This window comes from Hemiscyllium ocellatum, chromosome 9 (assembly GCF_020745735.1).
Source record: "Hemiscyllium ocellatum isolate sHemOce1 chromosome 9, sHemOce1.pat.X.cur, whole genome shotgun sequence".
In the NCBI taxonomy this organism is placed as follows: domain Eukaryota; kingdom Metazoa; phylum Chordata; class Chondrichthyes; order Orectolobiformes; family Hemiscylliidae; genus Hemiscyllium; species Hemiscyllium ocellatum.
Window position 1 is genome coordinate 55,921,796 of NC_083409.1, and position 27,967 is coordinate 55,949,762.

Genomic DNA, 27,967 nt, shown 5'->3' on the forward strand with positions numbered 1-27,967 from the left:
AATCTGAGAAATATGAAAATGCTGTCTATTTATGGGTTGTACACTGAGCACTTAAACCACAGGAAACAACCTACATGTAAGATCTGTTTTTATGACTGTTCAATTGGCAATGTAAGCAATGGTTTGTTGTCATGCTAAATACAAATTCTTGTTATAGGTTGGTGCCTGGCTTTCTTCATCTGTATTTGAGAGTCTATTGAATTGATGGTAAACAGGGGAACAGAAGGAGAATTCATTGAGAGTTTCTTGGTTACAGACTAAAAATGGTTGGTATGTTGCAATGAAAGAATAATTTTTAATTTAATTGTGTGACCATGAACATTTTGCAATCGGTCAGACGGGTTCACATGTCCTTTTTGAAAATGGCGTAGAGAGTTACATACATTATAAATTCAAAAACATGACCACATGTTCTGAGGATTTTTTTGTTGCAGTTTTTACATGAAAGGATGCTTGTACTGGGATCCTTTTCTCTGAGGGGATACACTGTTCAGTGTGTATTTACAGAGAGGTATGAATATTTGATTAAATGAGTCATGGTCTCTGGAGAAATTTAATAACTGTGGCATACACAGCACGTTCCTTTCACTGTTAACACAGCTGCCAATAATGTCAGTGACATTCAGACCTTCCAAATCTAATATATTCTGTGGAGTAAATTCCTGGTTACAAAGAGATCTATAAAGTGACACTATTCAGATATCAGTTTTGAACTATTATCAGACCAATTTACTGTGTCTAATTTGTAAAGATTTTTTTTTCCTGTGGAAATGAGCAACCATGGGAAAGAGACAGAAGCTTACACGCCAAGCACATGACATTTGGGGCCATATAACTTCAGTCATTTTGTTTAAAAGCAGCTAATGTTAGAAAAATAACATTAAAGTACAAATAATGCCATAGAAACAATTTTTAAGTTTGATGTTCATGGATAAGCTAGGTTGTTTTTCGTTTACTGAATCAATTTCTCCCTGTTCAGTTTCAGCCAAAGCTTCTTTGCCCTAAGTGACAACATCTCATGAATGAATCAAAATGATGACTGCTGGACAGCTATTACTTTATTGGAGAGGGATAATCACAGCCCAAACCTGATCCTATCCTCAACGTGAATCTACACACAGCATGAATCACTAGATGGTGAGGATTAAATTGGAATTTAAAGAGTACTCCGCCTTCTTAAATTTTATCCTGACATTATTAAGATTAGCTTTCTTCCCAGAGTGATGAAGTTTTAAAACTCCAAAAAAAAAACAAGAAACATAAAGTCAGATTGTGTCAACGAAAATGGCTTGTTACGAATGCTCTGTATGTTCCAATCAACACCACCTTCTGCTGCCAGCTATTTCAACTCCCCCTCCAATTTTCCTGGCAACATGTCTACCCTGGGATGCCTTATCTGTCAAATTGAGGTCACACGCAAACTGGAGGAACAAGACCTTACCTTATAGCCCAATTACCTCGACATAAAGTTCACCAGCTTCAAAATCTCCCCACCCTAAACCTCATCCCAAGTCCAGCCCTCACTCGCCTCCCCGCTTCATTGGCATTACCTAAGCTGTCCATCTTTCTTCTCACCGATCAACTCCATCCTTCCCACTGACCAATCACAATAACCTACCTGCATGCACCTCTCACATATCACCTACCTTTCCCACATCCACTATCACCATCCCACTTACATTTCCATCCCAGCCACCCTCCCTCTATTTATTTCTGAGCTCCCTTCCCCCTCAGTCCTGATGAAGGTTCCCGACTCAAAGTGTTATCTTTCCTGCTCCTCTGAAGCTGTTTGTCCTGCTGTGCCTTTCCAGCTCCACGTTTTATAGGTCCTGATTTGCTTCACAATGTTAAATATTCAATTATTTCCTATGAAAATCTGCAAACGTAGAGAATGGTCAAGTTCTGGAAGTCATTTTGAATGTGCCTGGACGCCAAAAATACAATAACAGCCTTTTTGATATCACTGTGTTGGATCCAGCATCAGGACAGAGACATTTGAGGAGGAAGAACTGAGAACAGCTGGGATGTTGCATTAAAGTATATTCAGGTTGCTTGCCTGTAGTGTTTGGCAGCAGATCATCGGAGATGTGATTAAAAGGCAACATCAGTAAATCTATGATTCAAATAATGACATCACCAATGAGGAAGTGATGGGATATGATGGCCAAGGAATTAGCAGCACTGAGGAATTTAGAAAAAGGAATTCAGTTGATCCAGTTATATTTAACAGCAGCAAGAATCACCCAGGAGAGAGAAATCTGCAGAAATGTTCATCTCTATTGAACAGGATATTGAGGCAATTTGTAAAAACTTGACTGCCATACTTGTTGAGATCAAGTAGCACGAAAAGATTGGATACAATGCATGATCTATATAATTTAGCATTGTTTGGGACAGTGCTTTAAATAAATGAGATGGCTACTTCATCACATGCTTTGCAGAAATTTAACGTGCGAAGGAAAATAATTTCCATGTGTTTCAATCGATGCATGTTTATTACATGTTTATTAGATTCCCTTCTAAATGCACTGAATATCATTGTTGTTAACCTTTGTGGATGGAATAGTTTTTTAAAAACTTTCTACTTTGGAAATATTCCTTTCAAGTTAACAAGATTAGCAAGGCAATCATAAGGATTACGGTAGTGTTTCCTAAACTTTATCCTGGTGACTGCCCCCCCCCCGCCCCCCAAAATAAAATTACTGCCTCAGATTTTGTGATACCAGAATGAAACTTTGGGATATACAGATTTTTTTAGTCATATGATGAGATGTGCTTTGGTTCTTGAATAGAGGGGTTGGGTGGAAGACAGAAACAGAAGTTGAACATGGGAAAAGTTGATGAAAATGTTGAGTTTCTCCAAACATGTAACATACTTATACACAAGCTTTATTTTGCAGTGTCAATCAAGTCTCCAAGATCAGTGCCTAAGGCCATGTCCACTAACAAAAAAGACAGTAACTACTTAAGAGGTGGCCACATCTGCTAGAGATCAGTATGAGCTCCACAGTAACCAATGCTGTCTCGGAAGCCGCATACTCAAAATCTCATCTCATTATCTTACTATGGTTTGCACAGTTTAAATTCTTGCATCACGATAATTCTTTTACATATGGTGATTGCAAGAACTTGTTAACTCGTTCCAATCTTATTTCCAAATATAAAATAAATGTCTAGTGTACAGACTTGTAGATTTTTAAAATATGAGATTAACTCTTTTTTTTGAACAAGTACGATGACTGTATATGCTTTTTGTCCGTGGGCAGAAAGCAAGGCAGCATGAAGCATAGCAAGAAACCAGGAAGGCTCAATCTTCAGCAGTAGCATGGGCTACCCTAAGCAAATATTCAAAACTTGTGGTAGTTATCATCTTAGCAGTCCAAACTTTAATCTTGAACAGTGGGCCACTTTTATACACAATCTGTGGCTAGCAATTGATGCATTCTATTTCACTACTTTTTTCCAGTGCTATCTTTGAACACCGGGCAGTGGGAGTCCAGATAAGAAAGCCTTGAAGTTGCAGTTGATGGGAGTTCCATCTTCAGATATACATCAAACATGTCGGAAGTTTGCTTAATCCAATAAAATATAGAACTACTAACAGAGTTCTGGAAATGCTTGGCATGCATTAAATATCGAAAAGAAAGTGTCTTAAGTGGAACCCAAATCACAATTGCTCTGGAACTGTATTTGTTTAAGGTAGTAGAGGATCTGTGGAATACTTTACTGCAGAGAAATATCAAGGCGGTGTCACTAAGTATATTCATAGCTGAGTTGATTGGATGTTTGATCAGTAAATGACTCAAGGGTTCTCAGGAAAAAACAGGAAAGTGAAGTTGAGGATTATCAAATCAGCCATGCCACACTCAATGGGGCAAATAGTCTCTGCTGCTCCTCTGTCCTACAGTCTTATATTTGCCAGAAGAAAGAAAGGTGGAATAAGGATGGTGAGTGTATGAAAGCACTGTTCCTCCGATAGCCAAGGATCATGTTTACTGACAGCTGTTCAGAAGAATGGTTCAGCATTCATTGGTCTCCCCATTATGGAGGTAACCATACCGTGTGTAGTGGATACATTGTATGAGCTTGATGTCACATCAAAGTGTTGGGAACTTGAGTTACTGGCGTGGGTAGAACTGGCAGGGCAGGTAATCCAACTGGTTTCATGGCACAAGACTGTGTTAGGAGCCTTTTGTTTTCATTAGAAATTCATTCCTTTTTTAAAACAGAATCTGCTTGAATTTCATGATTTACATTTGGTATGATCAGAAGGGAATAAATTCAAGTAGCATCAAAATAGCGTGCTGAAAATTGAAATAAAAGCAAAAAATAATGGAAAATCATAGTTAATATTTTGAGCAAACTTATTAGAAATTTTATTTCATGATATGCAAAAACATTCACATCTGATGCTTTTATTGCCCACCAACACTTTTTGCATAATAGTTTCAGTTAAGCCATAGAAAAACAGTGAGGAAAAGAATATTTTGCCTTTGTCCACTTTTGACATGCAAGCAATTAAATAGTTTGTTACAGGATTGCAATAAACAGTGTGCTAACTCAACAGCAGTCAGCTGTAATTGTGATCATGAATCACATCAATTGATAATCACAGTGAGCAAAGCGTCAGCAACTTAATGTTTTAATCTAATCTTTTGTCAAGCATGAACTGTTTACATTTAAAACAAAAAGGTAATGCTTCATGGGCAGCTATCTGAACATTACCAATTACATATTTATAACATGTTCAAACACTTGTTTTTCAAAATATCATTTTAATTTTTAGTGAGTTGAGGATAAAATACTATTATCATGATAGATGTATTCGATTGCAATTTATAACATGTTAAAGAATGTGTTTCAGTAAGAACAACCATTTAGCAATGGTTTCTGAATTAGGAGGTTGAGACTAGAGGTTGATGGTGCTGATTGGATGGGGGAGGTGCTGAGTTATGTTAAATACATTTAAATGTTAATGCTACTATTTTAAAAAAACAACTATTTAAAGTACAAAAAAATGAGTGGTGTTGTCCTTGTAGAGTAATGTAATCACTAAATATACAGAGTACTATATTAAGGTGAGGTATTTTGTACCTACTATCTGCATCCACCTATCACCATTGCACCTACCTTACCTCCAGCCCCACTCCCTCAACCCCCATTTATTTCTGAGCTCCCTTCCCCCTCTGCAGTCCTGATGAAGGGTCCTGACTGAAATGTTGACTTTCCTGCTCCTCCGATGTTGTCTGGTCTGCTGTGCTTTTCCCAACATTTTATTGACTCTAACTTCCAGCATCTGCAATCCTTACTATCTCTGAGACATTTAGTATAATTTGTTTACCAGATACCATTTCTGACTTGAAGGCATTAGGAAAACAGCGTTCGACCATACCAACTTGAAAGGCCATTTTACACCTGTTTGATTTTGTTTTCTATTGAAGTCAATGGAAAAGAAGATCAAGCAATGTGTATTCATTGTCACCTGATTTGCACTATTACCAAAGACGAATTTCACTCCTTGGGTAGCATTCAAAAATAAAACTGGATTCTTGTTTTCAGTTCATGTGCCCAACATGCTGAAAACTTCTGCTAATTTATCAGATCAGTAAACTATTTCAAGCACCAGGATTGCTGGCTAAATCTGCTTAATACAAACCAAAATCGTTGCAACGACGTGGGTCTCACAGCAAGAAATAGAATGTCAGATTGATGACCTTGCATCAGAATTTGAGAATTAGAAGTGTAGCAATTAACCACAGTAACTTTAACAGAAGTACAGATAATAAAGCACAGATCTCCTTGATTGTTATCCTACATTGTTAAAAAAAAGTATAGCTTTATATGGAGAAGGCAACCCAAACTAATTGCTAATCCTGTGATGCTAGATAGGTATCCAAAAAGCAAATGATAAAGCTCCACATGAGATTATTAATTAAAATCAGAACTGTTGGAAATTGCCACAAACTTGGTGAAGATGAGAAGTTGGCTGAAATGCAGTTAGGAAAAATTGGGTACCAAAGGATTAATGTCAGAATGGATGAAATGGAGGAAGATTGCTGACAGAGTTGCCCTTTTTCACGTAAAACTATCTGATCTCAGAAACTTGGATACAGACTCAACATTGGACAACAATGCAGAAGATGCAAAACCTTTGCTGCTTCTGCTCTGACTGCACCTGGCCATTGTGTCCAGTTCTGGTCAGACTGCATCTTGAATAATTGGTCCATTTCTGGTCATATTGCAAACTGAGCATCATTTGCAGTGTTATACCTCATTGGGTAGCATACTGGAAATCAAACTCCTCTATGCCATAAGTACAGGATTTGGGACTTCGATTGAGGTTGTACAGGACATTGATGAGGCCACTTTTGGAGTACTGTGTTGTGTTCTGGTTGTCCTACTATAGAAAGGATATTACAAATTTGGAGAGGATGCAGAAAAAGAATTACAACGATGTTACCAGGATTGAAAGGTTTGCGTTATAAGAAGAGGCAGGATATTTTTCACTGGAGTGTAAGAGGTTGAGGGGTAACCTTATGGAGGTTTATAAAATCATGAGGGGCATAGATAAGGCGAATAGCAAAGGTCTTTTCCCCAGGGTTGGGGAGTTCAATACTAGAGGGCATAATTTTAATGTGAGAGGAGAAAGATTTAAAAGGGACATAAGGGGCAATATTTTCACACAGTGGTGGTTTGTCTGTGAAATATCTGTCAGAGGAAGTGGTGGATGCAGGTACAGTTACAACATTTAAGAGAAACTGGATAGGTACACAAATAGAAAAGATTAGAAGCAAATAGGCCAAGTGCAGGCAATGGGACCAATTTAGTTTGAGAAAGATGGACAAGTTGAACTGAAGGGTCTGTTTCTGTGCTGTATGACTCAATGACTCAAATTTAAAGATCTTATCAAAGTTTGTATAATTCTCCAACTTACCTGTCTTTTCAGAGCCAGGATAACAGCAAATATGGACTAGAGTTCTGTACTTAACAAAAATTACTATTTATTATAAATAGATTCTAGATAGTGGGAAATAATTATGAACTGTTGGCATATAATTCCACTAGTTAAAACTCTAACTCCCTGACAGGTAGATAGATACACACAAAAATAAAATGGTGTATTGGTGGAGGAAAGTAGCTCAATGGTCCCTGATCACAAGGTTCACTGAGATGTACCTTTTGGTTTGTCTGGTCTTGCTACCAGGTACTTTCACTTGCAGAAAGCACAGAATGACAGGTTCACGACTTATAAAGTCTCTGACTTATTAGTTAAAAGCAATAGATTAAAGCAACTAATGATCAAAAATAAACTTTCTTACTTCAGGATTGAGGTATTTTTTTAACTTCAGAGAAAAGGACTCCACCTCCCCTCCAGAGAACTGAAGGTTTCTGGCAATATTATTCACAGCCACAAGCTGTTTAGCATTCTGGGAGCCAATCACATAGTTTTGGCAGGCAAAAGGATTTTGTCACAGACAACTGGTTCCCGAACCCATGGACTAGTCAGCTACATATTATCACTTTGTACATGCCCCCTTGGCGTAAGTCTATTTGCAGTAACTCGCCCCCACTGTTTGAACATTGTAAACAATGCTTACAATAAATACTGGGAGCTTACTTTTAAAAGTGCAGCAATCCTTTCAATCATCCTTGGTTTTAAAGCAGTCTTTTTCCCATTTCAGTGCACAATCAAAAATATAGAAAAATACTGTCTTTACAGTATTCTGATCAACATACACCTTTAGCAGCGTTCAGTTCTACCCTGACGACACCTTCAAATATGAAAACAAAAAAAAACCAATGTAAGAGAAGGCCATAAGATAGAGGAACAGAATTAGTCCATTCAGTTCATCAAGTCTGCTCTGCTATTTGATCGTGGCTGATATGTTTCTCAACCTATTTTACTGCTTTCTCCCCATAATCCTAAATCCTTTTATCAATGAAGAACCTATTTCTGCTTTAAACACATTCAATGACTTTGCCTCCATAGTCCCCTGCAGCAGTGAGTTCCACAGGTTCTCATTCTGGCTGAAGAAATTCCTCTTCTCAGTTCACTCTGAGGCTGTGCCCTAGTCTCTCCTATTTTAGAAATATCTCCACATTCACTCTATCCGGGGTCTCTCAATATTCTATAAATTTCAATTAGACCACATCCTTATCCTTATAAACTTGGAGTACAGCTCCTGAATCCTCAACTGCTCCTCATATGACAAGGCCTTCAAACCCGGGATCATTCTTGTAAACCTCCTCTGGATCCCTTTCAATGCCAGAACATTCTTCCTTAGAATTGTGCCCCAAAACTGCTGACAATATTCCAAATATAGACTCAACAGTACATCCCTGCTCTTATATTCTAGCCCTCTTCAAATGAATGCTAACGTTATATTAACCTTCCCAACAGCCATCTGAACCTGCATGTTAACCTTAAGAGAATCCTGGACTTGGATACCTAAGTCCCTTTATGCTTCATATTTCTGAAGCTTTTCCCCATTTGGAAAATACTCTGTCTCTATTTTTCCTATGCGAGTATATAACTCTATATTTTGCCACATTGTATTCCATCTGCCACCTTTTTGTTCATTCTCCTAGCCTATTAAAGTTCCTCTGCAGTCTCCCTGCTTCCTCAACACTACCTTTCTCTCCGTCTATCTTTGTGTCATCTGCAAACTTAGCAACAATGCCCTCAGTCCCTTCAACCAGATCATTAATGTATAGTGGGAATAATCAGTGACCCTGCAGAACTCTGGTTGGAATCCTGACAAAGATCCTTTAACTTTCACTCTTTGCCTTTTGCCAGTCAGCCAATTCTCTATCTTTGCCAATACCTTGCCTCCAGCAAATCTTTTTGAGCAGCCTCCTGTGTGGCACCTTGTTAAAGGCCTTCCAGTTATCCTACGGCCAACTGGGCTCACTCTGCTATTCAACATGTTTAGGGCTGATCCTCTATTTCAAGGCCTTACTTCAATGCTCTCCCCTATCCTTTGACATCTTTAACTTCTATCAACCTTTTTTTCTTCATAAATATATTAATTCATTTGCACCTCCACAGCCTTCTGTAGCAGAGAATTCCACAGGTTCACCACCAGTGAAGTGAAGAAACTTCCCCTCATCTCAGTCCGAAATCGCCTATTATGTATCCTGTAACTATGACATCTTGTCCTGCAGAAACATCATTCCTGTATCTAGTCTGTCCATTCCTGTCAGAATTATATGCATTTCAATGGGAGCCCTTCTCATTCTTCTAATCTCCAGTGAATACTGGCCCAGTCGACCCAATCTTCCAGCATAAGTCAAACCTGCTATCCCAGGAGCCAGTCTGATAAACATTTGCTGTACTCCCTTTCTGGAAAGGATATCTTTTCTTAGGTGAGAAGATCAAAACTGTCATACTCAAGATGTAGTGTCACCAAGGCCCTGCACAGCAGTAAGACTTTCTTGTTCCTGTGCTCAATCCTATTGCAACGAAGGCCAACATTTCAGCTGTCTTCCGGATTGCTTGCTGCACCTGAATGTTTACTTTCAAGGACAACCAGTTCCCTTTGACATGAACTTTTTCCAATCTATTGTGATTTTAGTAATACTCTGCCATTCTGCTTTTCCTACTAAAGTAGACAACCTAAGATGTATCCATGCTATAGTGCATCTGCCATGTATTTGCACACTCACTCACCTTGTCTAAGTCACCCTGACACCCCTTTATTTCCTATCTCAACACTCATACTCACACATAACTTTATGTCATCAGCAAATTTGGAAATTTTACATTTGATTCCCTCATCAAAATTGTGAACAGCTGGGACTAAACTGATACCTACACATAGCACTTGTCACCACCTTACACTCCAAAATCAACCCATTTATTCCTATTCTCTGTTTCCCATTTTTAAACAATTTTCAGTCCATGCCGTATATTTCCACCAATCCCATGTGCTTTGATTTGACTCAATAAGGTCCTTTGTAGCACTTTCTCAAAAGCTATCTGAAAATCTAAATGCACTACCTCCACTGGTTATCCCTTGTCTAATCTACTAGTGACATACTCAAAAATATCCAGTAGATTTTTCAACCATGAGTTCCCTTGCATAAATCCATGCTTATTTAGTGTAATGAAGCTGGTATTTTCTAAGTGTACTATTATCACATCCTTTACAATGGATTCCAGCACTTTTCCTACTATTGATGTTAGGCTAACAACTATCTGTGATTCTCAGTTTCCAATCTCTGTTCTTTTTCAAACAGTGTGGTTATATTTGGCAATATTTATTTCAATCTTTTAGAACTACAGAACTTTGGAAGAGAGAATAATGTGTGCAGTTCTGGTCACTATAGGAAAGATGTGATTGCACTGGCAGATGTACAAAGGAGATACACCACGTTATTTTCTTTGGAGCAGAGAAAGTTGAGTGTGGACCTGATATGGATGTATAAGATTATGAAGAGCATCGACAGGATGAATAGAAAGTTGCTATTTCTTTAGTGAAGGGTCATTATCAAGGGGCATTATTTTAAGGTGAAAGGCTGCAGGTTTAGAGGGGAATTGAGGAAAAATGTTTTCAACCAGAGGCTAATGGAGGTCTGGAATGGACTGCCTAGGAGCGTAGTTGAGCAGAAAACCTCATAAAGTTTAAAAAGTACTTGAATGAGGACTTGGAATGGCGTAACATTTAAGGTTACTGGCCTAGTGCAGATAGTGTAGACAGCAGTAAATTTTTGGCAGTACAAACTTGATGGGCTGAACAGCCTCTTCTGTACTTAATGGTGCTATGATTCGATGACAACTAATGCATCCACTGTTTCCTTGATAGCCTGTTTGAGTATCCTAAGATATGCATTGTCACATCTGGGGATTTATTAGCTTTCAATCTCATCATGTTCTCCAGCACTACATTTTTATTGATATTCATTTATTTTATACATCCTTCTCAAAAGACCCTTGCTTGCCTAACATTTTTGAGGAGTTATTTGTGTCTGGTTGTGAATACAGAACAAAATAGTTGTTTAATTGTTCTGTTTAATTGTCAGTTCTTTACCATACATTCTCAATTCTCCAGTTTCAGACTGTAAGGGGCCTATGTTTGTTTTCACTCATTGTTTTCTTTTTGCATTCTTTTAGAAACTCTTACAGTCTGTTTTTATGTGCCTTTGAAGTTTAGACTCATACTCTATTTTTCTCCTGTTAATTAACCCCTTGGTCCTCATCTGCTGAATTCTAAACAGCTCTTAATCCTCAAGCTTGCTACATTTTCTAGCAAATTTATTTGTTTCTTGTTTGGATCTATAATGTCTTTGATTTCTTCTGTTAGCCATGGTTGTGCCACATCTCCTGTCATGTTCTTTTGCCTTCAAAGAATGTATAAATGCATAAATACTTAAATATTAAGTATTTGTTATGCCTTTTAGTGAAGTTAAGTTGTTGATTACAGCCAACTCACTTTTCACACCTTCATAGTTTTTTTGTTTGAATTTAGGATCTTAGGTTTGGACTGGGCATTTCATTTTCTATCCCAATGAAGAATTCTATTGTGTTATGGTCACTTTTTCCTAAAAGACCTCTCGCAGCAAGTTTACTAATTACATCTTCTCATTGCAGAAAATCTTGAATAGTTTGTTGTCTAATTGGTTCCTCAATGTACTGGACTAAAAAAAACTTGCATACGCTCTAAGAATTCTTCCACCACAACCTTATTGCTAATGTGGGTTCACCCAGTCTTTACATAGATTAAAATCACCTATATCAACTGTAGCACACTTGTTGCATTTATTTCTAATTTCCTGTTTAATGCAATTCTTTATCTCTATTATTGTTAGAAGGTATATAGACATGTCCCATTAATATTCTCTGCACTCTATTGCTTCTTAGCTCCATTCAAACCGATTCAATATCTAGAGTTCCAGTGCTAATATCCTTTCTCAGCATTGCACTGATTTCACCTTTCAATAAGAACACTACCCTCCCTCCTTTTTCATTTTGCTAGTCCTTCCTAAGGATTGAATTCCTTTGGATATTCAGTTCCCATCCTTGGTCATCTCACAGCCATGTCTCCATAATCACAATCATGTCATAACTGTTTCCAACTATCTACCTTTTGTGAATACTTAATACATTCAAATGTAGAATTTTTAGATTTGTTTATTTGGCATTTTTGCACATTTTATTGTATCCTATCCTTACTTGCTGCTAGCTCATAATTCCTGTGCCTTTTACATTGGCTTTCTATTGTTCTATTTATCATTTCCACTTTTGTTTCCTTCAGGCTTGTCTTCCTGTGCAGGTTCCTGTGTCCCTTCCACTCTTGTTTAAACCATCCCACAATATTGGTGAACATTTATTAAGGAGTGTGAAGCAGTGTTTCCATATCTGCTCTAACTGCGCATTGAGCATTGTGTCCAATTCTCATCAGGCAGTACTTCGAGAATTGTGTGATGGGTTGTGCTGACAAGGCCTAAGGATTACAGGCTGGCTGTGTAATGGCATGAGGGATAGGGTGACCTAGTGTTATTATCGTTGGACTGTTAATTTCTAAGATCCAGATAATGTTCTGGGAACCTGGGTTAAATCCCACCATGGCAGATGGTGGAATTTGAATTCAATAAAAATCTGGAATTGAGAGTTTAATGATGACTGTGAACCTATTGTCGATTATCAGGAAAAGGACTGATTAATGTCCTTTAGGGAAGGAAACTACCATCCTTACCTGGCCTGGCCTACATGTGACTCCAAACCCATAGTAATGTAGTTGAATAGGGATGGGCAATAAACACTAGACTAGCCAGCAATACCCATGTCCTGTGAATGAATAAAAACGGACAAGGGGCACAGATGAGGCTTTGGAGAGACCCTTTTTCCTTCCCTGTCCCCTGACTTATCTGTATTCCTCTCATCCTTCTTTGGTTTACCCTTCCTCCTCCTAGCTACACAGACCACATCTCTTGCCTTGGTCATCTACTTGAGCCTCTTACCTATCCACATTGGGATCTCCTGACCACTTTCCTTCTTTCCTGCTAACAATTGTAACTTCAGTTTTTAGCTTAAATTGGAAGTTGGTTTCTCGACCTGAAAAGATGGTCTTGAAGAGGTAATTTGACAGGGTTATATATGATCGCATGCAATATAGAAAACTTTTATATAGAACACAACTTTAAAATAAACCATTGGAGTGGATGAAGGAGAGAATGTGTTTAAATTGGTAAAAGTTAACCCTACCTGAAAGTTCCTTGCACAGTGATCAAAGCGTGAAGTAGAATTCCAAGTAGGGTTCTACATAAAAATCCTGAACTCATTGAAGACAAAAAGGATTTACTGCATGGAATTTGACAGGTACTCACAGTGCTGGAAGACATAGTATTCTGGATGGATGAATTAAGATAGTCCAAAAGGATTTCTCATCCACAACTAACTTGATATGTTGTGTTTCCTGGTAGAAGCAGAAATGGGCATGTTGGATGAAAACGCAGCTGTGGTTTCTTCCTACAGTGTAACAGCCTGCTTACATTCACTAGTTATAGTCACCTTAAAGATCTGAGGCAAACAGTCAGGTCCCTACAGGACATGAAGCATATGCAAAGCCAATGCCTTCACCCATGCCTGGTGACTTAATATGTAATATTTGCAATCAGATCTGCAAATCAAGATTTCATTCAAACATCACACAAGACACTCACCTTGACTGTAAATATATATTTTCCATGCCTTCATTTACCACAACTGAATTTATCAAAGAAAGACCACTTGGTTAAGGCACATGGCATCCACATGGAACTGGAGCTCGGTATGACCCAGCTCCCCTAGCAGAAAAGAAAGCAGAAATGTTGAATATAGTGGCAGTGGAGGTGGGAGGGGGAGAATTGAAGATGAAACATCCCCTCAGTTGTATGTTCGCTTATTCCTTGAAATAATTCATTTTAGATTAGATTAGACTTACAGTGTGGAAACAGGCCCTTCGGCCCAACAAGTCCACACCGACCCGCCGAAGTGCAATCCACCCATACCCCTACATTTACCCCTTACCTAACACTACGGGCAATTTAGCTTGGCCAATTCACCTGACACGCACATCTTTGTGACTGTGGGAGGAAACCGGAGCACCCGGAGGAAACCCACACAGACACGGGGAGAACGTGCAAACTCCACACAGTCAGTCGCCTGAGTCGGGAATTGAACCCGGGTCTACAGGCGCTGTGAGACAGCAGTGCTAACCACTGTGCCACCGTGCCACCCATTTTGTTGCTACTGAAACAGCAATAACCTCAAAAGAAACCTATTCCAGTAACTATATGGGAAGATTTTATTTACATCAGGATCAAATTGAAAAAAAAACATTTTGATCAATTCATCGTCTCATTTCTAGGAGTGTGTTGACAAAAGCCCTTCCCTGAATTTGTCTAATTTCTTGCACCTGTTTAAATTTTTATAACAGGGAATGAATGAATCCCACAGTAATGTTTTATAGAGCTTATTTCTGTACTACGCACCAATGCCCTGCAGCAATTTACTTTGTTTTCTCGGCCCTGTCCTGAGTAAGGCTGTTCAACTTGTGTACAGATGGGTCTCTGACAGGCCTACAGCTGTTCCCTAATTGTCCATTAAGTGTTCTATTGATTGTATGATTCAAACTACATGTGTCTTTCTGTGAAGAGCTCTCATGTAAAGTGGCAGGAACACTCTGGGCAGGATGACAGAGTCAGTCCAAAGCTAAAATGTGAGCTGCCAGTTTCAATAGAGGAGAGCCTGCAGTGAATGGTGAAGCCTACAAGTACCAAGCAGCTTTGTAAGATTAGATACGTTTTATTTTTTTTTCAACTTTTAATGTCAATCAATTAAACCTTCAGAAAAAAAATAATTTTTTCTTTACTGAAAAAGATCAAGCTGACAAATTCTTTAATAGAGCATTTTTTTGTGAATCACGTACTCATCAAAGTGAGGCATTTTAGTGCTAGGAATTCAAATATTCTTTTCATTGCAGGTTCTGTATGGTTAGCAGTAAGCACTGTTTAGCCAGATGTAGCCTTAACAATATAATTCAGTTCTAAATTTGGACAACATCCTAACTGCAAAATCTTTCACCATCTCCCATGCTCATTTATTCTGGAGCCTATCTGACTGTGATTCCCAATTACTAACTTGGGATAGATTTATGTTGGAATCCAATAACCAAACTGGTGTGAAATTCCCCTACTTTGTTTTAGTCTTTTCCTGGTTGTGAGCATCATTGGAAGGGCAGCATCTGTTCCTCATCCCTAAATGCCCTGGCAAAGATGTTGGTGTCCTTCATGAGCTACTGTAGTCCATCAAGTGCAGGTACATCCATAATGAAAGGACCTCCAGGATTTTCAATGAGCAATAGTGAAGGAATGGCAATATAGTTCCAAGTCAGAATGGTTTGACGTGGAGGGAAGCTTACAGATTATGGTGTTCCCATGTGATCTTGACCTTCTAGATGTGATGGAGGTGGTGGGTTTGGAAATTGTTAATGATGTTACCTTGGTGTGTTATTGAAGTGTATTTTATAGATGGTGCATTTTTCTTTTTTGCCATAAGAGAAAAGGATCTCTATCCTATCAATCTAGACTGGATTTAAACCAGATCAAAGAGATAAAAGGGTCATGTGATAAACTGGTTAAATGTGTGGTTAAATGAAGCTACCATGTGACAAGGCATCTCATTTAGTTGTTTTGAACAAGTACTGCTTCCAGTTTTATCCCCTGATCTGCTAAAAGCCACTAACTGGGGTAGAATGCCACAGCAGAAAATAATTCAGTAATTATCCACTGGACACACTTTATATATCAATCCGAATAGTGAGCAGATAACAGCATGGGGTGTCAACATATTTAAATCAATCTAGTCAGGCATGTTCTGACTCTTTCTGGCATGGGTGGGACTCGACCACATTCCTTTTGAGACACTATCATGATACACAAGAGCCCATCCCATAACCTGTTTCTAATCAACCTGCTCAGAGATGTTATTCTTTACCTCTGCAATCAGGCCTCCTGGCTCAGAGGTGGGGATGCTACCACTGAACCACATCAGCATCTACTGTGCGCTGTTAATATTATTTGGAACCATTAAAATCATAGGATTGCAATTAAGAATGGGATTCCTTGTTGAATTACCTCACATAATCCAGGAATATTCTTATGAGCTGCAAACGGCTAAAAGCACAGGGTGTGGACCTCGGACATTCCTGACCTATATGATTCAGGACCACACTAAGCACTGCAAGGGAAAGAACAGTTGTGGTTCAGAGTTATGTCAGTCAGAATGCAAATTCTTCAGCCTTTCCTTTTAAACTGAAAGCAGTAAAGTGCCGTGATTGTAAAGATACTTAACTAGGACAGTGGTCATGAATCTTTGAGAAATAAGCTGAACTCATTTAGGTTCCCATAAACAGTGCAATATACATCACTTTAATATTTTAACACAAAGAGTTGTCATTCTAATGTTCATTATAGTTTATTGCATTTGTGCCTTAATTATAGTTTTTTGAGCTGACATTTTTAGGTTACAATGTGATTATTAAGGCTTATTTTCATTGCTGAATAAAGAAAAAGCAATGATAGTTACAAAGAGTTTTTGGTTAGATCGACATTACAAAAAGGAACTTACTAAATGAAGGGATTAAAAAGTGTAATAAATCCCTGGTGCACAAGAAGGAGGCAGAGCAGATGAGCACAAACTGATCTCAGCTGGAAGGGCCATACAATTGGCTTCACTGCATTGGTCCCAGTGAAAAGAGTAATCAGTTTGGGTTCTAAGTTCTGCTCACTTATTGGTGTCTCCTGTTGCAAAGTGTGTACTGGAAAGGATACTGGGTAAGGAGTGAATAAGACTCAACTTTGATTCTTTATAGTTGAATAAATTTATTTTTACACTCTCAGGCTGGCCTCAAAAAGAAATCAATCTCTAGAGTGAGATATCAGAGAGCGACTGGTTGGTGTATACCTCAAGAAGAAGTCAACACCCCCAGAAGTACAAGGATGGAAATTAGAAGAAGTTGGGACAAAATATAAATAAAATTGCTAAAACTGACTTTAAGAAACTGGAAGGCTTGGTGGCTGAAGTGACTCCTAAAAGTCAGCTTGTGATCTTACCGGTATAGTTCCCCCACCACCCAAGGCCATTTAACTTAGGTGAGTTATGTCATTTTTCACAATTGAGCAACTGCAGCAAGAAGGATGGAAAACATGAACCAGGAAGAAAGAGCAAAAACAAATTTGAATAAAGGCAGAAGAGACTACTCTATATTATCATATTTCAGCTTCATTTAGAAGTTAGCCAGAAGGCAACCATGGCAGAAGTAATATCGACATTCATACTCCTATCTATTGTGCTTAGGACATACTGTCGATACAAGATGGAAACAGAATTAGAATAAAGAAATAAATACTCTTCTTGGTACAACCAGACTGACTGAATAAGCCCCACTTACAGTTCCCAGTCTGCTGATTTCAAAGAGAATGTTGCTCAGTGGATTTAGGTAGTTAAAAAGCTGGCCTGGATTCTGGGCTATCCAATAATAGTCCCTTGCAGTGTTGTGTTTGTGAATGTCAGAATGGGACAGCAGTGGACATAATATGGCACCCCCACTTTCCTCTTGCAGGAGGGAAGTAAATAAATAATGGCCAATAATGAGCAAGACAGTAGTTGCTATTGAGTGTCCATGAAATAGTAACTGTAGTAATAATACAGAGAAGGGTAAAAAATATTAAATAAAGTACCTGCTTTTTTGCAAACCCAAGAAGTGTATCTGGGTTGAATGTGTGCAGTGCAAAAAAAATGCAAACATGGATATTAAAATATTCCATCTTTATTTTCTTAAAAAGCGGCACCTAATTACAGGTAAGCAAGAAAGGTAAAAAAACAGACTGTTTGATTAGGCAGGAATTGATTTTTTGGTACACTTGAATTTTTCTTTACATTTGAAAGTGATGTTAAGAGTCAGGAACTGAACGATAGAGCTCTTTACTTCAGTCAGCTTTTAGCACTGTGGGTAAGATGTTTATTGCAGGGGATGGTTACAGTGACAGTGTTTTGTCAGTGTCACCACATTGCTGCTATGCTTTGTGTAATAATATGTAGTTTGGCACTGCTCCCTGATGTTTCAAATTATCATTTAGAGATGTGCTAAGTGTATGTGGTATTAAAATGGAATCATTTAGCGAGATTACAGTGTGGTTGTCTGCATATGACAGGGGAGGAGGGTGGAGATAGGAGTCTCCCCGCAGTGCATGGGGATTGGTAATACTTGCAATCTTTTGACCACACTCCTGTTTCATGGCAGAGTGATTGATGAAGGTTCAGAACCAAAATTGAGTAAGCTAACATTATTACTGTCTAGCATTTCAAGCTATTTTCTATTACAAGGAAAAGGCTACATGATTGAAAATTATATAAGGATTATCATGATGAGCACCTTGCAACTTGACACCTGAATTGTTTTAGAATCACTGCTTCCTCTTTTAAAGTGGCATTGTCTTCATGGGATAGATATTATTATTTTTGGAGGGAGTGGATGTAATAGAAACTTCTTTTGACTTATTTTTCTCACTTGTGAGTGTTGTGGTGATGTTCATTTCAATATATTGCCATGCTATCTCCTTGTATGAAAATTGTGCAAGAGTTTGCTGTGGTTAAATGATTGGTATTATATTGGGCCATACAATCCTGGATGCAGTTGCACTGGCAGTTGTTGTTGTAGTGGACATACCACAATTGACTTCAATAATTAGTGAAGGGAAAATTCGATCAGAGTATCTGATTTCGATTGGTACTAATGACTTGCACGAGAAAAAGTGAATATCTGAGTGAAAGCGGTGATTTTAGGCGAGGAAAAATCAAACTTCAATGTGATGCCTTCTACAGTCAACAGTCACTGTGAGAGGCTGACACCAAAAGAGCAGTAATTTGGCAAGATGTGAGAAAACTGAAGTAATTATATCTAGCGTGGTCAAAATCATCCAAAACAGGGAGAATATAGAAATTAAAATTATGAAATAATCCCTTAAAGACACTGCACTCTTATAGTGTTGTTTGGAATTTGCAGTTAACAATTTGACCATATTTTTGTTTTCTGTCAATTGTGAACAGAACTTAGGCTTTAAAGGTGACTCTGCTTGGCACGACAAATATGTTTCAAAAAGCTTTTTGTTGGGAATGGTCATGGGGTAATTTTTGACATGATGATCTCAACGTTGCGCTTTATTACAGTTTAAGTCATATCAGGTTCCATTTTTATAAAAATAAAACAATTAATTATTATTCCAAAGTATAATTGAATGTGCCGTAGGATATAACTTTAATACAAAATTCTCAAGTTTATTTTCATTGGAAGATTATAATTTTGACCTTGTATTATACAGGAATGCACCATGTGCAAAGAAATATAATACTTCATCACAGTTGGGTTGATAATTCTCGATTTGACAGTTTCATTGCATTCAAAGGATGAGTGCTACAGAATTTTATTAGATTGCTTTTCTCCCTATGAGTAAGATTACAATTAGCACCAAATTGTACACGGTTTGGGATCTGTGTCTCCACCCAGAAGGAATTCAACTGTGATTGCCCAAACTGTTCCTTCTTCGGCTGAATTAGATTTAAACATTCACCATGAGGTGATGCTAGATGTGCTTTTTTTAAGTAGTATTACAATGCATTGTGTCAGATTATTGAAAGATTATTTTAATGAATCATAGTTGTCCATTGATGTCAATTCAATAAAGGAACATGGGATGCAACGTAAAGATTCCTTTACAGCTCCAACAATATCTCTCATTTTTAGTCTCTGGTGGACAACTCTTTATCATAGGAACTGTTTGAGTTCTGAGGAAAGGTCACATATGTGAAACATTGAATTGAATCAAATTTGGAGGAAGGAGGCATTCAACTGGATGGGACAGTACGGTGTAGGGACCCCACAACTTTCCCACCTCTTCCTCAGTTAAGCTTGGGATTGGAAAACTCATGTGACCAACATCATTTGAGGCTCATAAATGGAAAACTGATGCCCTAAGAATACCCAAAGGGAATCATCCCTAGCTGGTATTCAACAACGTATAGCCCAGAGCTCCCAGCCCATGAGCTCCATCCCACCTTTTGTAACCTCTGGTTTGCAGCCATTAGTGATCCTAGGCCTTTCGCTGCCTTTATTACCAGGTATGGCCCATAATAAACAGCTACTCACCACTGGTTGGTTGGCAGCTCTCAAGGGTGGGGTTTCTATCCATGGATATCTTATTCCTAGGAAAGTTCTTTTGCAGCCACCAAAGTGCTTAAGGAGTATTTAATCCTGATGAATCTTTCCTAAAGATGGCAATGGTGCGTTCTTGCTGGTTTTCCGGCCAAGAGGCAAAATTCTTGTTGCGTTAATTCAACACTGTCCTCAACTCTGTTTCTAGTTGAACATATACTGCCAAATATTAAGTATTCCCCAAATTATTTATGTTTATTTAATTCTTACACCATCATTGACATTTTTGTATTTTCCAGTCATCTGTTCTGTGATCTTTTATGAAAATATTACAGGTTTGGGTGCAGTTTACCACAATGGGCGTACATCTACTTGGATTGCATTATAATTACCCACACTCATTTCGCATTAACTGCATTCACACTTTCATTTCACGAGTCTCTAGAAGTGAAAGTTCAATCACTATTATTCAGTTGGTCAGCGTTGCAGGAAAAAGTTGCAAATTTAAACACCACCTCAGGATTTGACAATTTAGTCTATGCTCACAATTCAATGAAATGTGTGCGGTATTTTTGGAGGCACTGTCTTTCAGATGAAATAGTAAATCAAGACTCTTGCCTGCTTATTCATGTAAAAAGTCCTATGGAGTAACAGTTATTGAACAAAAAAGTATGGCGTTCATTACATGTTTGGTTCAACACTTTTTGCTCAAAGGGAAATAAGAAATGAACTGGTCCTTTATCTCAGTTACTTTTTATAAGACATTGCTATGTAACTTACCCCTGCTACATTTACTCTTTGTCCAATAAATAGCTGTGATTGAACTTTTAAAAGTACTTATTTGATGCCTTGGAGAATCCTAAAGACATGCCAATATGCCATATAAGTAAAAGGTTGTTTATTTCTTTTATACAATCATCACTATTAAAGGGCAGAATTTGAAAATAATTACAAGTTAGAGGAATGTATATACAGTTGAAATTATAAAAATGAATCTCCACCATTTGCACAAGCTTTCAATTTTAATATTTTATTGAGAAATATACCTCCTTTCCAACTGTTGTACAAAGTATGTTTTTGTGTTAAGTAAATAAAATGTACCATAATACTATCTTACTACCAGAGTCTCAATTCTGACCTTGTTTCCATTACAAAATGGCATATTATTAAGTTATTCAGTTTTTCAGAGTCATACAATATACATTTTTGAACAATATACATTATTTTATCAACTAAAATTCAATGCAAAGTTGAAAATGTATTAGAAAGAAGGTATATGATTTTGCAAAGCTGAATGCAAAAATATTTCTAAGTGCTTCTTGTTTACAAGATCGAGAAAAAGAACTAACGTACTCAGTAGGAAAGACAATATTGCAGAATATTTCAGGTTTAAAATATACTTATTAAGAGAATTGTTTGCATGAAATACTTGCTCCTTCTCAAATGTTTGTACTCTAGCTTAAATGCTCCCATCCATTTTCAATGCTCTTCAAATCAATATCTATCATATTATCTTTAACATATTCCTTCCAAGAGTCTTAAAAAGTAACTCCTCACATTCCTTAATCTTCCTTTCTTTCTATTTTCGGCACAAGTCAGAAGTGTGATGGAATATAGTAGTTTCCATTTGCCTGGATTAGTGCAGCTCCAACAACATTCAAGAAGCTCACCATCATCCAGGACAAAGCAGTCTGCCTCATTGGCATGCCAGTCACCACCTTAAGCATTCACCTTCTTCACAAACAGCATGTTTACAAGGTGATTTGCAGCAATACCCCAGGGATCCTTTGATAGCATCTTTCAAACTCATGGCATCTAGAAAAACCAAGCACAAATTCTTTATTAAGTATTCAGAACTATACCTGAGGGTTCTTGTAAAAAAAGGTAAATAGAGAGTCTACATTCAGAAGATAGCATCCAAAGCAAGCAGGGTTCATGGATGTCGAAGGAAGATCCGAACAAAAATATCAGAATTACAGCTAATCAATGACTAATTTATGCAATCCACGAGAATGCAAGTTATGCGTGGGATACTTAAATGGTGAGTAATATAAATAAGATTGAAGCATTCCAAAGATGTGCTGCCCAATTCTGCATGCATCAGTGAGAAATACAACACTGTCAAACCTGTGCTCAAAGATTTAGGAAGTTACTGCAGCAAAGGAGGGAGAAATGTAGACTGATCATGTTCTATAAAGTATGAAATGGGCTGTTGGGATTGACCATTACAGGTACCCAGTGCCCCCTCTAGCAATAGCAAAACAGAAAGTAGCTGTCCACACCATTTGTTTCAAGGATAGTGCACCAACAATCTTCCCAAGGACAATCCCAATCAAAAGAGCTGCAAAAGTAATCAGTTGCAACAAGATAACTTGAAATCTTCAAGGTTCATCTGCAGATTATTTAAATATATAATTTTTTTCATTACCAGAAATACCATATTACCAGGTTATGCCTGATATCCAGCACTATCCATGATATGTTGGCGCAATAAGGATGTTAGTCTGTGAAGCCAATTAAACAAAAGCAAAAAAATCACGAACCACAATTTTCTCTCCAGATTTCACACTATCTTCATCATTATCAGAGCTGCTGGGTCAAAATCCTGGAACACTCTCCCTAACATGCCTACATACCGTGGACTGAAGTGGTTCAAGAAGGGAGCTCATCAACATCATCTCAATAACAATTAGGGATGGACAATTAATACTGGCATTGCCAACCACATTCTGTGAATAAACATAAAAAATGAGAGAAACCCAAGAAAATTGTAATAAAATATGTCATTCCACTCTGTCTGATGGTATTGCCATAACATCTCCCTCTGCTCCCACCTCTTCCTCCACTACATTGATGACTGCATTCGCACCACCTCATGCTCCCGCGAGGAGGTTGAGCAATTCATCAACTTCACCAACACATTCCACCCTGACCTTAAATTTACCTGGACTATCTCTGACACCTCCCTCCCCTTCCAAGAGCTCTCCATCTTCATTAATGACAACTGACTTGACACCGACATTTTTTACAAACCCACCGACTCCCACAGCTACCTGGATTACACCTCTTCCCAGCCTATCTCCTGCAAAAGTGCCAGCCCGTGTTCCCAATTCCTCTGCCTCCGCTGTATCTGCTCCCAGGAGGACCAGTTCCACCACAGAACACACTAGATGGCCTTCTTCTTTAGAGACTGCAATTTCCCTTCCCACATGGTTAAAGATGCCCTCCAACGCATTTCATCCACATCTTGCACCTCAGACCCCACCCCTCCAACCGTAACAAGGACAGAACCCCCACTGGTGCTCACCTTTCACCCTACCAACCTTTGCATAAACAAATCATCCGGCAATATTTCCACCACCTTCAAATGGACCCCACCACCAGGGATACATTTCCCTCCCCACCCCTTTCCACCTTCCACAAAGACCGTTCCCTCCGTGACTACCTGGTCAGGCCCACGCCCCCCAACAACCCACCCTCCCGTCCTGGCACCTTCCCCTGCCACCGCAGGAATTGCAAAACCTGCACCCACACCTCCTCCCTCACCTCCAACCAAGGCCCTAAAGGAGCCTTCCACATCCACCAATATCATTTATTGTATCCATTGCTCCCGATGCGGTCTCCTCTACATTGGGGAGACAGGACACCTCCTAGCAGAGCGCTTTAGGGAACAACCCACACCAATCAACCACACCGCCCTGTGGCCCATCATTTCAACTCCCCCTCCCACTCTGCCGAGAACATGGAGGTCCTGGGCCTCCTTCACCGCCGCTCCCTCACCACCCAACGCCTGGAGGAAGAATGCCTCATCTTCCGCCTCGGAACACTTCAACCCCAGGGCATCAATGTGGACTTCAACAGTTTCCACATTTCCCACCTCCCCCCAGTTCCAAACTTCCAACTCAGCAATGTTCCCATGACTTGCCCTATCTCCTTATCTTCTTTTCCACCTATCCACTCCACCCTCCTCTCTGACCTATCACCTTCAACCCCACCCCCACTCACGCTGCTTTCTCCCCACCCTCCTCTCATTTATCTCTCCACCCTTCAGGCGCTCTGTCTGTATTCCTGATGAAGGGCTTTTGCCTGAAATGTCGATTTCCCTGCTCCTCAGATGCTGCCTGAACTGCTGTGCTCTTCCAGCACCATTGATCCAGAATCTGGTTTCCAGCATCTGCACTCCTTGTTTTTACCTCTTTGCCATAACATGCTATAGCAGAAGTTAGTTTCTCCTGATTTTAGTGCAAATATTTAAATATGTTGCACTAACCATTGACTATGTACACATTGTTATACGTTTAAAACAATTTCCTTCAAATTCTATGGTTTAATAAACAGATTGTATAGGGGTACTGAGTGACATAATGACTTAACAGACTTCAAGAATACATTTCAATTTTGCCACTTGGATAGAGCAGCAAACAGTGAATTGCCAGTTCATTGTAGAACCCATTCAATTCTCATCCAGTTGTGCCAAGTAAATACCCATTTTTCCATTGAATCTAGCCCTGATTATGGAGTGAAAGTTTCTTTTCTCTGCAATCAACAGGAGGCTGAATGAATTAAGATTTGACAGTTTCAATACAGTTTCTTCATAGTGGAGAACTCAATATCGCAATTAATTTAGCATTAATGGAGACTGCAGGAAGGCTCCAATCAATTCTTTTGTGTTAGGACTAAGTCACATTACTTAAATAATGTTTTGCTTTGTTTCTAAGTTGTGACTTAAAATCTAATAGTGATGTTGACACACAGAAAACATATTATTAATACAAACACATGTATTATCATACTAACAAATGCAGAATCACAATGTGAAGGAGTGTTACATTACCACCAGCATTTATATATATATATATGTAAAATATCAATGTATATCCTGAACAGTATTTAGGAATAATTAGCAAAATACAAATAACAATGGCAGTTGTAAAAAAGCTATTTTCTTCTGTGACTGTTAACATCAAGCAAAAAAAAATTCCCGTAATGAACATTTTTTTTAAAAAATCAATTATTTTCTTTAAAAGATTCTTTAAAATAAATACAAATCTACATTAGAAACCAAATTTCAAATGAATTGTAAATAGATTTCTGAGTCAAAAGCATGATTGTGTGGGTGAGTGGTCATTCACACAATCCTCACATAAGCACAAGTAATACTAACATAAAGCTCGTCACATGATTTCAAATAGGAAAAGCTAAACAATGTTTCAAAACTCTAAATTGCATAAATCCCTTAGTAGCTAGTGAGTAGAACCGCCACCCAGCATATTACTGATATAACATACTGATCATAGGTCACAGGCTTGAGTCCCAACCATGCTGAGCTCCTCATCTCACCGGGGCAGGTAGTGGAGGGCATCAATTATTCTTGGTGCCTCGGAAAAGACAGAAGAAAAATCAACTCCTTGCTTCTGATTGCAATTCTGCAGTGACTTCTGTTGGAAACATGGTTGAGGGTAGAATAGGATTCAGTAGTTCCTTCATGTAGTTGAGTAGGCTTTTGATACTTATAGAGGCTGCAAAGGCATGATTGCTGAATTGTCATCTCATGACTTGGAAAGTGTGCAGGTGAGGACAGAGACTGGCTCCGCTATGATGTGACCCATGGGGGAACAGCCACTAGTCCCAGGGAAATGCGGCATGGATAAGGTTGAAGAGGGCGCCCAGCAGCTGTGAAATTATAACCCACCATGAATCAACACCAAACCACAGGCAGGGCAGAATATATACGTTACAAAGTATTAGAGTTCAGACAAATATCAGATGGACAAGGACCTGTACCACTTAAAAGATTGTGAGCTTTGTGATATCATTCCTGTTTCTGAGCAGGCTCAGCGAATAGATCAAACGCTGAGCAAAATGAAACCAGGAATATGGGTTTGATCTGCATTCTGTGTGGGTGTTAACTCCCTGATTATTGTGTAAGTGACATAGAGCCCATAAAGTTCTCCTAGATGTTTGGGACTAGCCACCCTATTGACTGCTATAAAATTAGTCATCTCCATGGAAAGAGAATCCTTTAGACAAGGCACAGTTTTCTGATGGTAAAAACAATGACTGCAGATGCTGGAAACCATATTCTGGATCAGTGGTGCTGGAAGAGCACAGCAGTTCAGGCAGCATCCAAGAAGCAGCAAAATCGACGTTTCGGGCAAAAGCCCTTCATCAGGAATAAATGGCCATTCTTAAAGTTATGAGGCTTTTGAGTGAGTGAGATTCTGCCGCTTTAACAACAGCGAGCATTGATCCGAATCGGCCCCTTTGCCATGCACTGTAGCCACTGCAGTGCAATAGCTAGTAGGTAGGAGCAGTTATCCTCGATAACGTTTCGTTTGTCTGGTTCAGAAATGCAAAAGACTGTATCATTCCCATCATAACCTTGGTTGAGATCTAATACTTCAGTGCTGGCCAAGTATAGAACTTGGTGCAATCCAAGTGTTTCAATATCACACCATTTTGTACTTATTTAAAAGTGATATTTCACGTTATGTCAGGATTTGCCTGCATTGTACCTTACCACATAACAATGCTATATTCCAAAACACTTCAGAATGCAGTGTGCTTGTGGATGAGAACGTGGCGACCATTTTGTTCAGAGCAAGGTACATAATAATCCACTCATCTGTGTTTGCTAGTGTCCGTCCAAAGTGTAACATTGGAGAGAACGGTGGGATGATGCTGATCTTCCTTTGAATAGCGCCGATGGATCGCTGGCGTTCACTTGAGTTAGCAGACAGGACTGCAGCTAACATCGCATCTGAAAGTCTCATTATCACTGTTTAGTTTTTTTTCCAATTCAATATTTAAACAAACATAATTTTGCTGAGACGGGCAAGTTCAGGATGAAAGCATTCCAATGCTCTGTTATCTTTTATTTGGTAGTTAGCCAATGCATTAAAAGACTATTCTAAAGCAAGGTTTATTAAAGAGAAACGCTTGTAGCCAACGCTGGCAAGATTCATAGCTGGAGAGAATAATAAAGATCTACCTTTAAGCACACGGAACATAATAAAAACTAAAGGGTCACCGTAAAGTTTGGGTTTATTGACAAGAACAAATAACTTTAACATTTGGCAGAGGCACTGAACCCTGAGCAGCGATTGTATTTGACACATCAGCAGCCAACTAGCCGTGACTGTTCCTCCACTTGTGCACATCTCCGACTACAATGATTCACGCTCTGAGCATGGCAGGTGTCCATTTATAGAGTCATTCACTTGGAAATTGTAGCATGTTCTGGGGTTTGGAGCCCTAGATAATTGTCAGTGCACAGATGTCACCCCCAACCCATCCCCACGACCCCCGCCGAACCTTACCCCTCATTTGTACCTATTGTGTGAGCAGCAGTGCGTCGATTTTCACAGGCTGAAAACAATCTATGTATAAATTAATAGTTTTTTTTAACAATGGGATTAGAATCAAATATATTACAGCCTCGAAACACTTAACCCTGTGCGAAAAAAGTCAAAAAATGTAATAGCTGGATCATGTGGCTCTTGTGGATTTATCCGGACACAGCTGCTTTTGCCAATTGCCTGTATTTGTGAAACAACCACATCACTGTAATCTTTTATTTTTATATGCCAGGCACTGACTGTTGTAACGGAGTGGGTTGATGGTCTGGACTCATAACTGTTGGTAAAATGTTATGCTAATTTCTCCACGTGGTCACGGAGCTGGATACCCAGGGGACTGCTTGACAGAAGAGCCGTGATGATTATCATAATTAACACCAGCTTTGAAACAGGCGCAGATCCAAGAGTTTCCTGCAA